This window comes from Leucopleurus acutus (genome assembly GCF_964270905.1).
Source record: "Leucopleurus acutus genome assembly, chromosome: 2".
Classification (NCBI taxonomy): domain Eukaryota; kingdom Metazoa; phylum Chordata; class Mammalia; order Artiodactyla; family Delphinidae; genus Leucopleurus; species Leucopleurus acutus.
The window spans coordinates 14,966,542-14,983,472 of NC_139143.1; the positions used below are offsets into that span (position 1 = coordinate 14,966,542).

Here is a 16,931-nt window from a genome sequence, read left to right on the forward strand (position 1 = left end):
AACTGTTAAAGTTTAAAGTAACACTCAATAGACATACAAATCAATAGCAATAAAATATAGGCTGTTTTATCCTTTAAACATACTATGGTCAGTTGTAAATAGAGAAGTGTCAGTCAAACTTTTTCTTTTAACAAATTTGACTGTTTTCTTGATTGTCTGCGACCAGGTAAATCATTTTCTGAGTTTAGAGTTAGTTCAAGGGCTCTGTTCAAAACTAAATGAGACATTTAAATTATTTTAAAGACATATTTGAAGACAACAGTTCTGGCTTTTGAAATGCAAATAGATAGCTTATAAGAGTGACTTTGCTCTTGTAATTCCTTTTGTTGAATTTTTTTCTTCTCCTGTCCACCTGACCAACTACGTATTATTTGACCTTCAAGTTGTCCAGGCTCAGTGCAAATGACAATTTCTTTCTTAAGATTTCCCAAACGCACTGGGCCGTGACCCCTGGCACAAGGTGGAACTATCATCCTCTCCTTTGTCTCCCAGGGTTTCGCACATGCTTTGGCATAGCGCTTACAACCCTGTGTCATAATGATTTGTTTCCATGACTATCTGATCCATCAGACTGGACACTGTAAAGGAAGCAATGGTGCTATATTCATTTCGCATCCTCAATATCTAGCACAATGTCTGGAGCATTGTAGGTTCGAATATATGTTTGAATAAATGAAGAAAGAATTAATGAATGAGATGATCTAGATATAGTTGAGCTAGGTATAGTTGATCAAGAGAGTGGGTTAGTACCCTAGCCAGCATAATCTCTCCCTCCCCTGAACTTCCCTGGTACTTTATACCTATCTGCCTCTCTAATGGATACCATATTCCCTTGTGTTAAAAGAAACTAATCTGTAATTTACTAACTTAATTCGAAAATACCCCAAACACTTCTTTTATAAAGGTACACAATAATTAGCTTGTTGAATGAATCTAAGCGAAGTTCAGTCAACTTTACCAAGATTTAAACATCAGTCACATTTTTATACTACTAGAAATAATCATTATTTTCTGGAATACTTTTGAAATAAGGTAGTTACAATGTAAGCAACACATCTTCTTTAAAGATCATTAACCTTGAACCATTACAATTTCATGTTTAAAAGATGAATGAAATGCAGCCTAATTCAGGGACATAGATACTGCACTGCACTGACAGCAAAAGTAAACTGGGAAGAGAACACTTTGATTTTCATGCAAAGTATAATCAATTGGTTAAACATGTAGGCCATCAGAAGAAAGGCAAAAACATTTTTTACACTAAATATAGTTACTCTAGAACAAAAGGTGATTATCAAGAAGAGACTTGCAATGCTTTGATTAAGGCTTGTTTGCTTCACAACTTTATCCTACAAGTACTTGATGGTATCAAGTTAAGGGGGGGCACCCTCAGGCAATGGGGTCAGAAGATAAGTTATAAGGACACTTTGAAGTTGGTGTTAAAACTTTGGGCTTGCCAGGGACTTCTGAGAGATGGCAGGAACAGCTACACCCTGTGTGCGCAAATCAGACAGAACTGGGCTACTTTCATTTGGAGAAACATTCTATGAAACTTATAAAGTTAAAAATCATGAGAACAGTGGCCTCAGATGCTACAAAGAGAGCAAACTATTATTTACTGTGGGATAACTTCAGGCACAAAACATGTCCTACTAGCAGGTCCAATCTTGGCCAAAACTATAATGTGTTAATATGCTAACATGTTATATCTGTCATTTCCTTGTTTTCGTCATCTTCTCCTTCTGATTCTCAGGAACTTGGTGACTGTAGCCTCTCGTCCCTCCCACTTGTCTGAATTCCTTGCATTCCTGAGAAAGGGAAGCTGGGGATTTGACTCAAAAGCCAGTTTCAGGAGCAAAACCAAGGAGGACACAGAGCCTAGGGGAAAGGGGGAATCCCAGATGGGTAAGTCAGTGCAACTAGGGAAAAGCTGTAGTATTTGAACATGAGAATACAACAATCTTCTCTGAAAGGACATGCCCCAGCAAGAAATTGTATTCCATGGGGCTGATTCCAAGTGACTCTGGAATATTTTACATGAGAATCTCTCCCAGCCATACCAGAGTGTCTTGGTCAGCTGCAAACCTGACTGCATGCTACAATGCTCTTTTGCCAGTGAACTCTTTGTGGTGGGCAGTTTTCTTGCTTTCTTGCATTCTAGCTTGTGGAGGCAGGGATCTGGCTACCTAATTTGCAGGTGGTGAAGAAGTCGTAGCGTTCAAAGGTGGCCTGAGCCTTACCCGTATGTGGGGCAGACTTGCATATCTGGGAGTCCTTAGTTATCTTGAGCTGGTGGGGTCAGAAAGCATCATCATAGTATCACCATATCAAGTATCACCTTATCATAGAATGCCCCATTCTCTTTTACACTACAGCCTCCATGCTTTGAAGGTGACCTTAATCAAGGAACTCCTAAACTCACGCAGAATATCTACTCCTAAACTCACCCAGAATGGGAGTATCTTCCTGTATTAGTTCCAGGATTACTGTCTGTGCCGGGACTCTACTCTGACAAAATAAGCTCCTCCATAGATTGGGAAGCACCCATGTATATGACAGTCAGGACTGGGGGAGACCAGGATGAGGAAGTGAGCATGCTTAGAAGGGCCATGTTGCTAGAGAGCGCCAGTATGACTGGTGACCCAGGATTGAAGTAGAAAATACCAAATCTTGTCAAGTCCTCATTCATAGTTAGGGTTTACCCCAGACTGCTTATGGGTGAGCAAGTTGTTGCACTTTCGGAGATACAGAGTGAAGTCAGCCAGAAAGAGAAAAACAAATATCATATATTAATGCATATATGTGGAATCTAGAAAAATGGTACAGATGAACCTACTTCCAGGGCAGGAATAGAGATGCAGACGTAGAGAACAGACATGTGGACGTGGGGGGGACGGGGAGGGTGGAATGAATTGGAGATTAGGACTGACATATATACACCACCATGTGTAAAACAGATAGCTAGTGGGAACCACTATAAAGCACAGGAAGCTCGGCTCGGTGCTCTGTGACAACCTACATGGGTGGGATAGGGGATGGGTGGGATAGGGGTGGGGTGGGAGGGAGGTCCGAGAGGGAGGGGATATATGTATACATATAGCTGATTCACTTCAATGTACAGCAGAAACCAACACAACATTGTAAAACCATTATACGCCAATAAAAAAAGTGGCTTTAAATTGAATGTTGACCAGGGTTTAAGGCTGTTCCTGCTATAAAATATGAAAAGTGCCACAGAAAACAAAGAACAGAGAGAGAACAATCAGGAGGCCTCAGTAATTTTAAAGGCAAGAGTCAGCGGTGTTAACTAATTTATTGTCATAATCATTTTGCAATACCTGTAAGTCAAGCCATTATGCTGTATACCTTAAACTCATGAAGTACTGTATATCAAGTATATGTCAATAAAACTGAAAGAAAAAGAAAGGCAAGAAACACTGGAGGCCACAGCAGCAAGATGATATTTTTGGCAAAGACTTGGAAGGAGTGAGGGTAAAAGTTGTGGGGATTTTAAGCAAAGGACCATTCCAGGAGAGGAAACAAGGATAGCAAAGACTTGAAAGGAGGAACATCCCCAGAATGGACATGGCAAGGAGGACAGTGAGGCTGGAGCAGAGGCAGAAAGAAGAGATGACATCAGACAATTAATAAGGGACCTGATCACATGAGCCTTATAAGTCTTTGTATGGATTTTGGGTTTTAATCTGAGATAACCTTCTTAAGGAAGCCGCAAGAAGATTTTGAACAGAGCAGTCAGATATAGATTTTGTGAATATCACTCTGGGTGCTGGGTATAGATTACAGTGAGCAAAGAGCATATACATTCTTAGTGTACAAAAACGCAACTGCATTTTATATACTGATTTTGTATCATGCAACTTTATTGAATTCGTTTACTAGTTCTAATAGTTTTTTGGTGGCATCTTCAGGATTTTCTACATATAGTAGCATGTCATCTGCAAACACAGACAATTTTACTTCTTGCTTTCTAAGATGCCTTTTATTTATTTTTCTTGCTTGATTTCTTTGGCTAAGACTTCCAGTACTATGTTGAATAAAAGTGGTGACAGTGTGCATCTTTGTCTTGTTCTGATCGTAGAGGAAATGCTTTCACTTTTCACCATGGAGTATGATGTTAGTCTTGAATTTGTCATATATAGCCTTTATTATGTTGAGGAATATATCTTCTATACCCAATTTGTTGACAGTTTTTGTCTTGTTGAATTTTGCCAAATTTTTTTGCATCTATTGAGATGATCATATGATTTTTATTTTTTATTTTATTAATGTGGTGCATAACATTTATTGATTTGCATATATTTTGAACTGTCTTTGAATCCCAGGGATCAATCCCACGTGATCATGGTGTATGATTCTTTTAATGTGCTGTTGAATTTGGTTTTCTACTCTTTCGTTGAAAAATTTTGCATCTATACATCAGGAGTATTGGCCTATAATTTTCTTTTCCTGTAGTGTCCTTATTTGGCTTTGGTATCAAGGTAATGCTGGTCTCGTAAAATGAGCTTGCGAGTGTTCCCATCTCTTCAATTTTTGGAAGAGTTTGAGAAAGACTGGTGTTAATTCTTCTCTAAATGTGCAATTCACCAGGAAAATCATCTGGCCCTGAGCTTCTCTTTATTGCAAGGTTTTTGATTACTGTTTCAATCTTCTTACTAGTAATTGGTCTGTTCAAATCTTCTGTTTCTTCATGATTCAGTCTTGGTAAATTATATGTTTCTAAGTTATATGTTTCATCTATTTCTTCTAAGATGTCCAATTTGTTGGTGTATAACTGTTTATAGTAGTCTCTTATGATCCTTTACATTTCTTTGGTATTACTTGTAATATCTCCTCTTTCATTTCTGATATTTCTTCTTTTTTTATTAGTTAGTCTAGCTAAAAGTATGTCAATTTTGTTTCTCTTTTCATAAAAGCAGCTCTAGGTTTTGTTGATCTTTTCTACTGTTTTTTAATCTCTTATTTTTATTTATTTATTTATGCTCTAATCTTTTATCTTTCCTTCCTTCTGCTAACTTTGGGCTTAGTTTGTCCTTGTTTTTCTAGTTGTTTAAGGTGTCAAGGGAGGTTGTTTGTTTATGATAGTTCTTTTTTCTTAATGTAGGCATTTATCACTATAAACTTCCTTTTTAGAACTGCTTTTGCTGCATCCCATAAATTTGGTAGATGTATTTTCATTTTCATCAGTTTTGAGATTTTATTTGATTTCCCTTTTGATTTCTTCTTTGACTCATTGGTTGTTCAGGAGTGTATTGTTTAATTTCCACACACTTGAGAAGTTTTCAGTTTTTCTCCTGTTATTGATTTCTAGATTCATACCATTTTGGAGAGGAAGGACATTTGGTATGATTTCAGTCTTCTTACATCTTCTAAGGCTTGTTTTGTGACTTAACATATGCTCTATCCAGGAGAATGTGCACTCGATAAGAATGTATATTCTGCTGCTGTTGGGAGGAATGTTCTGGATATGTCTATTTGGTTTATTTGGTTTAAAGTGAAGTGCATGTCCAATATTTTTCTTTTGATTTTCTGTCTAGCTGGTGTATCCATTGTTGAAAGTGGATTATTGCAGTCCTTTACTATTATTGTACTATTGTCTATTTCTCCCTTCAGATCTGTTAGTATTTGCTTAATATATTTATGTGCTCTTATGTTGGGTGCATATTTATTCATAATTGTTATATTCTGTTGATGGATTGACCCTTTGTCATTGTACAATGACCCTGTCTCTTGTTACTGTTTTTGACTTAAAGTCCATTATGTCTGATATTGATATTATTTGTCTGGTATTGTCTGATATTCTCTGATAGCTATTCCTGCTGTCTTTAGATTTCCATTTGCAAGGAATACCTTTTCCCATCCCTTCACTTTCACTCTATGTGTATTGATGTGTATCCTTAAAGTTGAAGTGAATCCCTTGTAGGCAGCATATAGTAGGATCTTGTTTTTTAATCCATTCAGCCACTCTATTCCATTTAGTTAACTATTGATAGGTAAAGACTTACTAATACTATCTTATTAACTGTTTTCTGGCTGTTTTATAGTTCCCTTATTCCTTTCTTCCCCTTTTGATGCCTTTCTTTGGGAGATAATGATTTTCTACAGTGGTATTCTTTGATTCTCTTCTCCTTAACTATTGTGTATCTACTTGTGTATTTTTGCTTTGTAGTTACCATGAGGCTTACATAAGACATCTCATGACAGTCTCTTTTAAGTTAATAACAAGTTAACTTCAATCACATACAAAAACTCTACCCTTTTATTACCCACCCATATTTTGTTTCTGATGTCTCAATTTACCTCTTTTTTTTTTTTTTTTGCGGTACACGGGCCCCTCACTGTTGTGGCCTCTCCTGTTGCGGGGCTCTGGACGCACAGGCTCAGCGGCCATGGCTCATGGGCCCAGCCGCTCCGTGGCATGTGGGATCTTCCCGGACCGGGGCACGAACCCGTGTCCCCTGCACTGGCAGGCGGACTCTCAAACACTGCGCCACCAGGGAAGCCCTACCTCTTTTTATATTGTGTATCCATTAAGAAATTATTGTAGCTATAGTTATTTTTTAAACTTTTGATATTTAAACCTTTATATTAGGGTTAAATGATTAATGCACCACCATATCACAGTATTAGGGTATTCTCAATTTGACTATATACTCATCTATACCAGTATGTTTTATATTTTCATATATTTTCATGTTACTAGTTAGCAGTTTTCCATTTCAACTTGAAGAACTCCTTTCATCATTTCTTATAAGGCAGGTCCAGTGATGATCAACTCCAGTTTTTGTTTGTTTGTGGAAGTTTTTGTGCCCTTCATTCCAGAAAGACAACTGTGCTGGCAAAAATATTCTTGGTCAGCATTTTATTTTTCTTTCAACACTTTGATTATATCATCCAACTCTCTCTTTACCTATAAGGTTACTGCTTAGAAATCCACGGATAGACCTATGGAAGTTCCTTTATTTGTGAGAAATTTTTCCTCTTTTTGCTTTTAAAATTCTTTGATTTTAGACAGTTTTATTTATAATGTCTCAGAGAAGATCATTTTGGATTGAATACTTGGGGTGACTTATTACCTTCATAAACTTCTATGTTCTAATCTCTCCCCAGATTTGGGAAGTTCTCAGCTATCATTTCTTTTAATAAGCTTTCTGCCCCTTTCTCCCTCTCTTCTCTTTCTAGGACTCCAGTGATGTGTAAATTGATTCTTTTAATGGTATCCCATAATTCCTGTGAGCTTTCTTCACTCTCTTTCATTCCTTTTTTTGCTCCTCTGACTAGATGATTTCAAATGACCTGTCTTCTAGTTCACGAATTCTTCTGCTTGGTTGAGTCTGCTCTTGAATCTCTCTATTGAATTTTTCAGTTGAGTCATTACATTCTTCAACTTTAGGAATTCTGTTCATTTGTTGTTGTTGTTGTTGTTTTAATGATTTCTATTTCTTTGTTGAGCTTTCTATTCTGTTTATCTAATTTCATTTAGTTTTCTATCTTTGTTTTCTTGTAGTTCATTCTATTTCCTTAAGAGGATTATCCTGAACTCGTTGTCAGACAGTTCATAGATCTCCATTTATTTAGGGTTAGTCATTAGAGTTTTATTAGTTTTCTTTGGTGGTGTCATATTTCCTTGACTATTCATGATCCTTATGGATCACGGTGTCTGCTCATTGAAGGAAGTAGGCATCTCTTGATTACCTAGGACCAGCCTAATGCCTGGATCCACTGGGGCAGGCCTGGCACTTGAGTCTGTGGTGATGGCCCTGGGACCTGTATCTATGTGAGCTGACGCGGATCTTGGTTCCAGGGGGCCAACCAGGTGCCATGAACTACTGGGTGGGCCCATCATCTGGGTCTGTAGCAGCTGATCCAATATTTGGATATTCCACGAGCCTGGTACTGTGAGAGCAGACCTGGAGCCTGATGGCATGAGGGCTGGCTTGGAGCTAGGGCAAGCCTGGACCTGGAACTACATGAATCAGCCTGTGACCTGGGGCCTCAGGAGCTGGCTCGTAGTTGTTGGGAGCTGGCTTTGCACATGGTCAGGCCAAGGGCCTGGGTATGTGTGCTGGAGCTGGACTTAAAACTGGGGCTGTAAAGGCTGGGCCTGGGAAACGGGATCTGCTTGGGACCACTGGAGCTGGCTAGCATATGGGTGGAACAGTGGCCTGGTTTCCTGTTGGACTGCTGAGAGCCTGGAGCTAGGGAAGACATCTGGAACTGGAGGAGTCACCTGGGCCACTGGAGCCTGGTGCAGGGTTGAGCTGGGGCCTTGGGTTTGCAGGGGCCTGCTAGGAACCTGGTGTTGTAGAAATTGCCTAGTGCTACAAAACCTGCTTGGGGCTACTGGAGCCAGAAGGTGCAGGGTAAATCAGGGGCCTGGATTCATGGGAGTACACATGGAGCTACCTGGGGCCTTAAGAGTCAGCCTGGTGCTGGGACAGACCAGATCTAGGATCTGTGGTGAAGTCAGATGCTCGCTTTACTCTCCTTCTCCCATGGGGAGAGTGTCTCTCTCCATGCTGGGCTGCTTGGGCTTGGGGGAGGAGGGATGGGGATAATGTGAATCTATCTTTCTTGCCCTCCCCAATGCATCTTTCTTATTTCTGTGCTTCACCCATGTGCTATAACCCCTAACCGGGAATCCTTGGCTCTTATGAAGGTATTTCTGTGTGTGGATAGTTGTGATATTTCTTGCAGGGGGAAAGGCAAGAAAGCCCTGTGCCACCGTTTTGCTAACATCACATCAAGAGGCTCTCTGGATATGTTTTAAAGGCAAAGGTATTAAGATTCCTCAGTGCATTGTAGGTAGAGGGCAAGAAAGAAGAGCCAAAGTTGACTCCAAGTCCTGTGGCTTGAGCAAAGACAAGGACAAAGTAACCATTTATTGGGTTGAAGATCAAATACAAAACAGGTTTTGAAGGGGAAGATTAAAAAGTCATGTTTTATGGAGCTGAAGGAATCAGGCTTACTGACTTCAGACTATACTACAAAGCCACAGTAATCAAAACAGTATGGTACTGGCATAAAAAGAGACACATAGCTCAAAGGAACAGGACAGAAAGCCCAGAAACAAACCTACACACCTATGGTCAATTAATCTATGACAAAGGAGGCAAGAATATACAATGGAGAAAAGACAGTCTCTTCAATAAGTGGTGCTGGAAAAACTGGACAACTACATGTAAAAGAATGAAATTAGAACATACTCTAACACCATATACAAAAATAAACTCAAAATGGACAAACTATCCAAATGTAAGACCAAATACTATAAAACACCTACAGGAAAACATAGGCAGTACAGTCTTTGACAGAAACTGCAGCAATATCTTTTTGGACCTTTCTCCTAGAGTACTGAAAATAAAAACAAAAATAAACAAATGAGACCTAATTAAACCGAAATGCTTTTACACAGCAAAGGACACCATAAACAAAGTGAAAAGACAACCTACAGAATGGGAGAAAATATTTGCAAATGATGCAATTGACAAGGAAATAATTTCCAAAATATACAAACAGCTCATACAGCTCAGTATCAAACAAACAAACAACTCAATCAAAAAATGGGCAGAAGATCTAAATAGACATTTCTCCAAAGAAGACATACAGATGGCCAACAGGCACATGAAAAAAATGCTCAACGTTGCTAATTATTAGAGAAATGCAAATCGAAACTACAATGAGGTGTCATCTCACACCGGTCAGAATGGCCATTGTCAAAGAGTCTACAAATAATAAATGCTAGAGAGGGTGTGGAGAAAATGAACCCCTCCCACACTGTTGGTGGGAATATAAATTGGTGCAACCACTATGGAGAACAGTATGGAGGTTCCTGAAAAAACTAAAAATAGAACTACCATATGATCCTGCAATCCCACTCCTGGGCATACATCAGGAGAAAACTCTAATTCGAAAAGATACATGCACCCCAATGTTCATTGCAGCATTATTTTTAATAGCCAAGACATGGAAGCAACCTAAATCTCCATTGACAGATGAATGGATAAATAAGATGTGATATGTGTGTGTGTGTGTATATATATATATATATACACACACACACACACACACATATATATATAGTGGAATATTACTCAGCCATAAAAAAGAATGAAATAATGCCATTTGCAGCAACATGGATGGACCTAGAGATTATCATACTAAGTGAAGTAAGACAGACAAAGATAAATGTCATATGATATTGCTTATATGAGGAATATAAAAAAATGATACAAATGAACTTATTTACAAAACAGAAATAAACTCGCAGACACCAAGCTTATTGTTACCAAATGGGAAAGGTGGGGAGGGATAAATTAGGAGTTTGGGATTAACATATACACACGACTATAGATGTAATAGACAACCGACAAGGACCTACTGTATAGCACAGGGAACTATACTTAATATTTTATAATAACCTACAAGGGAAAAGAATCTGAATAAATAAATATATATGTACATATATATATATATTTAACTGAATCACTGTGCTGTACACCTGAAACTTACACAACGCTGTAAATCAACTATACTTCAGTTTAAAATAATTCATGCTTTAGACATGGCAAGTTTGAGAAGTTGATTAGACAACCAAGTGAAGAGGTCAATTAGGCAATTTGAATACAAGTTTGGAATTTCAAGAAGAAGTCACGGCTTGAGATGTAATTTGGGAAGTCATCATCTTATAGATGGCATTTCGAATGGATGAGAACACAAATAGAGTGAGTACAGACAGAAAAAGAAGAGGTATGAGGACCCAAATCCTAAGATATCAACCTTAAGCTGTTAGGGGAAAAAAGCAGAAATCAACCAAGGAGACAGAGAAAAAGCAATCAGGAAGATATGAAGATATGATGTCCTAGAATTCAAGTGAAGCAAATGTTTTATGGGTGATGGGTCTAATAAGAGGAGGACTAAAAATTGACTACCGAATTTAGCAATATGGCAGTCACTGGTATTTGTGCGACAGCAGTTTCAGTGAAGTTATGGGTGTCGAAGCCTGACTCCAGTGGCTCTGTGAGGGAATGAGAGAAGAAGAATTAGAGACAGTGAATATAAGCAAATTTTTCAAGAAGTTTTGTTGTAGAGGAAAGCAGAGAAGTGAAACAATAGATGGAAGGTGAGTAGAGCCCAGAGGGGATTTTTTAAAATAATTAAATGAGATAAAAATTATGTTTGCTGATGGGAATGACCCGATACAGAGTGCAGAATAGGTAACGGATGTAAGAGGAGAGGGTTGCTGGAGCTTTTTCCTCGACCATGTGAAAGACTGGAACCAAGTATGAAAGTGGAGAATTTGCACTTAGAAGGAGCAGGGACAGATAACTTATGGTAACAGGAGGGAAGGCAGATTATGTGGGTACAAATGCTGGTAGGTAGGAAGATGGTGGTGGGAGTGGGTGTGGATTTATCTTATAACTGCTTCCGTTTTCTCAGTGAAGAAGGAAGCAAGGTCATCAGTCCAGAGTGATCTTTTGATTCCCCAGAGTAACACCCTGCAGTGGCCACCTATTGCTCTTAGAATGAAACATACTTGTGGTCAATGAGATCCTACTTCATTTGACAAATGCCTACTTCTCATGCCTCCCATACACTGGACATTTCTGTCCCTTCGTGTTCCTCCAACACTGCAATCTTGCACCTCCAGGCCTTTGCAGGTGCTGTTTCTTGTAACCAAAGTCTGTTTTCTCCTTCTTTGTACTTGGCTGAATTTATCTCATCCTTCAGGTTCATCCTCCTCTGAGTGGTCTTTCTTGATAATCTAACAGCACGGCCACCACAATCCATCCCCAGGTACTCTCTGTCATATCACCTTATTTAGTTACCTATTATTATTACCAAGACATGTCAGAAATTGCCTTGTCATTGATTTCTTGACTTTATATCTCTCCCAGGGGAAGGTAAACTCTTTGAGTACAGAAAGGTATTTTCTATCATGTTCACCAAGATGTCTTCAGGATTGATGAGAGCTAATTAGCACAGTTTTACTTGTTGAATAAATGAATTGGGCAAGACCGGAGGGAGACCTCTATCTATGTCCCTTACCCAGATTGCCAAATTTTCTCAGAAATAGAGTAATATCTAAAAGTCTCCAAGAATCTATTGAATACAATTTGTCAGACCAATGTAAATGTAAGATGGAGATGATTCACTATTAAAAGACAAGAAAAAGGCAAAGTTGTACTTGTTTGAATGCCAAAACATAATTCTCAAACATGAATACTTCATTAAAAAACCCAGAAGACAGAGATACACCAAAATATTAAAGAAGATGTGGTAATATATGCAATGGAATATTACTCAGCCATTAAAAAGAATGAAATAATGCCATTTGCAGCAACATGGATGGACCTAGAGATTATCATACTAAGTGAAGTAGGTCAGTCAAGGACAAATATCCTATGATATTGCTTATATGCTGAATCTAAAAAAAATGATACAAATGAACTTATTTACAAAACAGAAACAGACTCACAGACTTAGAGAATGAACTTATGGTTACCGGGGGAAGGGTGGAGGAGTAGCTTGGAACTGACATGTACACACTGCTGTATTTAAAATAGATAACCAACAAGGACCGACTGTATAGCACAGGGATCTCTGCTCAATACTCTGTAATAAACTAAATGGAAAAAGAATAGATACATGTATATGTATAACTGAATTACTTTGCTGTACACGTGAAACTAACACAACATTGTTAATCAACTATACTCCAATATAAAATAAAAATTTAAAAAAACTACAATCTATTATGGAGAAAATTTTTTTTTAATATATTAACAGTGGTTTTCTCAAAGTGAGGGCATGCAGATCCGTTAAGTTTTTTGGTTACATATATTTTTCAAATTCTGTGATATACATGTATATATTAGATGGAGAAAAGACAGCCATAGTTTACCAATATCAATTATTTAAGAAGATGTATGCCCAAGACCTAGTTGACATATGCTCTATTACACTTCCTGTGTCATCATACTTCTCCTTTCCTCAATGACTTCAGCATTGGCTCAGTTTTCTTTTCAATCATAATCCCTTTTTTGGCAGCTCCAACATCCTCAAGGATGACTCATCTCTGGACCTGGCTGCACTTAACTTCCTCAAATGTAATGCCCTGCACTTCTGCTTCATTTATTCAACAGGCAGCATAGTTATACCCACTACTTGATCATCTTTGGAACTATCTCCAAGATTCTTAACCTAAACTATGCCCTCTCTGACCACAGATTGTTAAATTCCCGCCTCTTCCACTGGTCATATCCCTACAATCACTCCTTTGCCACCACATCATGTACAGCCTCTTAGTATCTTCTTATTTCCAGAGTATTCGAATATTTGCATTTTCCTTGCTATGACCTTTGATCACCCATTTGAAAGCCACTCTCTTGGGTCCCTAGAGGTTTCCGCCTCCCCAGTCCTCTTCTGTATCTGCTTTCCCAATTCCTAGCTCTGGATAAATCTCATCATCTTATTTCTCTAACACTTCTCACGTCTCTGAGATGTGACTGAGAGGCACTGCTGAAAGAAGCTACTATAATTCTAGGTTTTCCAATTTGAAATGGATCCTTGTCACTCCTCAGCAGTAGCTGTCTTGTTGCCTTGTTTCTCCCTTCATCGCATTGACCTTTTATTTTTCTCCTTTCATGGTTTGGCCAATTCTCTGAGGAACCAGTGGGGTCTACAATTGGAGCCCTCAGGGATAACTTCCTCCTCTGAGCCTCTGTCATGCTTGGTATCTGTACCACAGGAGCTGAGATCAATATGGTTGCCATCCTAACCTGTGTCTTTTTTTCTTCTGCTCTTCTCTACCCCTGACCCTCATTTAAATTTTCCTCAATCAAATTATACCTTCAGGGGCTTCCCTGGTGGCGCAGTGGTTGAGAGTCCGCCTGCCGATGCAGGGGACAAGGGTTCGTGCCCCGGTCCGGGAAGATCGCACATGCCGCAGAGCGGCTGGGCCCGTGAGCCATGGCCGCTGAGCCTGCGCGTCCAGAGCCTGTGCTCCGCAACGGGAGAGACCACAACAGTGAGAGGCCCGTGTATCGCAAAAAAAAAAAAAAAAAAAAAAAAAATTATACCTTCAGAATTTATCTACAAAATACGAACTCCTTTATAAAACAGAATGTGTCTGCTCAGGAAGCAGAAAGAGAACCCTCCCGGACAGAGAGGAACAGAGAGGGTTCGAGGTTCAGATATAATGTTTGGGAGAAACAAGAAGTGCATAGAGCCTCCTCTTCTCCACCTCGGGTTCCCCATATTGATGGAATAAAGATAGAAGGAAGGAGAAATAAATGTGCAGGCTCTTGGGAAGAGGGGCTCTGATTCCTGTTTCCAAGATAAGAGTTCCAGGGTGGAGAGAGACCCCAGCCAAAGTAAAGACCTTGGTGTCTGCAGGCAGGCGGTGCCAAGAAAACACTGCAGACTTCAACTTCCCAGGTGTGACACAGAAGCACTGAAGATATGTACTGGACCCGAGCGGGTAATATCAACAGTGATCCCTTTGCATAGAGGAGGAATGCACCATGTATGGTCACACTCTAAATGCCAAGAAACTATGGAAGACCCTGGAAGGTTTCACACCATAACGGGAGGGGAGGGGACCCCCTGCGAGTGATTGTGGTTCATTTGCTACTAACTGTATGGGAGTAAGTCAGATATTAAGTCGAGCTATAGAAATAAATATGTAGATATTCACAGAAATAGAGCTATATAGGTAGATGTCTTATCAACTGAGATTTATAAAGCTTCCACGCTCAACTGGTACTTCATTTATGCCTATGACGACCATACAGCTAAGATTTTCAAACCTAGGCAGAATTAACATGTTCTCCATTTTTCTAAGATATATTAACTCTCACACACAAAATAATTTGTTAGGTCATATATCTGCTTTGGGAAATATGATTGCTATGTCTTTGCTACAATAGGAACCGAGGCTTTTGTTTTGATTCTGAAAAGTTAAAACATATCAACTCAATAGTACAAAGAGAGCCAGTCTGATTAAACAGCTTTTTTGACTTTCCAGTCATTTTTATGCTTGTCCCGTCTCCACCCCAAAGTAGATTATTCTCAATGTATTTCCATAAGAAGATGAAGTGTCACTAGTGTAATTTGTATGATGAGGGATGACAAAAATGAAGGAGCTAGAACCTACCATGATACATGGTAGAAGAAGCTGCCCAGGTAACCTGGTTGGGAAATCCTTGGTGAAATGGGAGGAGATGGTGAGGATGAGGGAAAAAAAAATTAGAGAAAGAAAAAAGGAGACAGCATCAGGTGGGGGGAAAGAGTAGCTGTGTGAAAAAGGAACAAATGGAATGGGGGATTTTTAAAGAAAGAATCCACTAAAAATGTGAAAAAGTTCCAGGGGAAGCAGACTAAGGCATTCTTTGGGAGTGAAGCCATAGACAAAACCACCAATTTAAAATTTAAAGCAAAGAGGAATATAATGATAATTGTCTCCTCCCTGCGTGACTGCAGCTGATTTGGTAACATGTCTGTAGAGACGTGAGTAGGTCCTTCAAGGGCAACGTAATGGATCAATGGATTCAAACAATTGCAGGTATGTACACAAATCTGAGTCAGTAAATGGAGGGTGGGGGAACCCTAAAAACATAAGGCCACTGTTTGTCAGAGCCCCTGAGCAACAACATCTTGTTTCCCATTTGCTTGACTGCATCATTTGCATAAGATCAAACACAGGGAGTTGTGGACAGGGAAAAACAGATCACTCTACTATGCATTAGAAATGGATCCACAGGCATTATTCTGAGACGTGTTACAAGGAAATGCATCCTGGTGCATGGAAACCTCGCCGATTACTGTCAAGCAAACTATAATTTACAAGACTGGCCATGAATTATATGCTGTTTTACCATTGATTTCATGCTGTTGTTCGGAGAATTTCATTGATCTCAATTTACACAATGAACCAATAAATAGGCAATGATTTTAACTCCTGGTGTAAAGTGAGGAATTTCCATCTTCTCCTTGGTTTCTCCCATCAGAAAATTAAAAAGCAGTTTTTGCTTCTTTATCATCTGATGCGTGTTCTCTGGTTCTTTTGCTGAGAACTTCCTAGTATTATTTCACAGAGGAAAAATACAACTTTTCCCTGATTTTTCTCTCTTCTTTCTGTGCCTCCTGCCCACAGATCATCACCCGGATGTTGAAAAATGTGGGAACCATCTAGGTAGTCACTGACCACCTCTCCTTCTGTCATTCGGTATTCCAACTTGAAAACCAGCACTAGGGCATCGTTCAGTGAGAACACATCTTACGCAGCAAGACCTAAAAGGTGCTGTGTCTTCCACAGATGCCTGCAAAGCAGTGAGCTGTACCAGAGTGCACGTGGTCTATCAGGGTGCGTGCATCTCTGCCAGTGTATAGACCCTGCTCCACTCCTGCTTCTTCTGATTCCAGGAAAATCAGATTCTGACCTTACAATTAATAAAAAGCAGAGGCTTTCTTTAGCCTGAACATCACTGCTCTTCTGCTCCTCATGGAAACCTTAACTTGAAACATGCTTCTCCTTGGCCGGGTGAGCAAGCAACCAACATCAACATCCAGTGCTGTGCTTTCAAACTAATTCGCAGAGCTGGAATCGTTTCGCCCCGGTAATGACTCAGACATAGACCACACCCAAACTACATTATTAAGCTCTACACATTTTCTGTATGTGCTTCCAATACTTCCCACTTCATCAGAGAAATGCACATCCCTCCCTTTCATCAAAACCCTATTCAAAGATTGTATTATTCATGGAACAGCTCCTGATTCTCAGCAGGTGCTTTCTTTACACTCTATTTGCCCTTTTAACAAATCTCTGTTGTGAGCGTCTTTATCTCAGTCATAGGTATTCACAGTGGCGGGGGTGTGGGGGGTGTGGGGGGTGGGATTACACTCTATTG

General features: G+C 39.4%; 1 protein-coding gene across 1 annotated transcript in view; it reads right to left on the minus strand.

The window, feature by feature from the left end:
• Positions 1-16,931, minus strand: part of USH2A (usherin) — a gene marked incomplete at both ends in the record, with an annotated part of 783,425 nt that overhangs the window by 390,474 nt on the left and 376,020 nt on the right. The window lies entirely within an intron of this gene.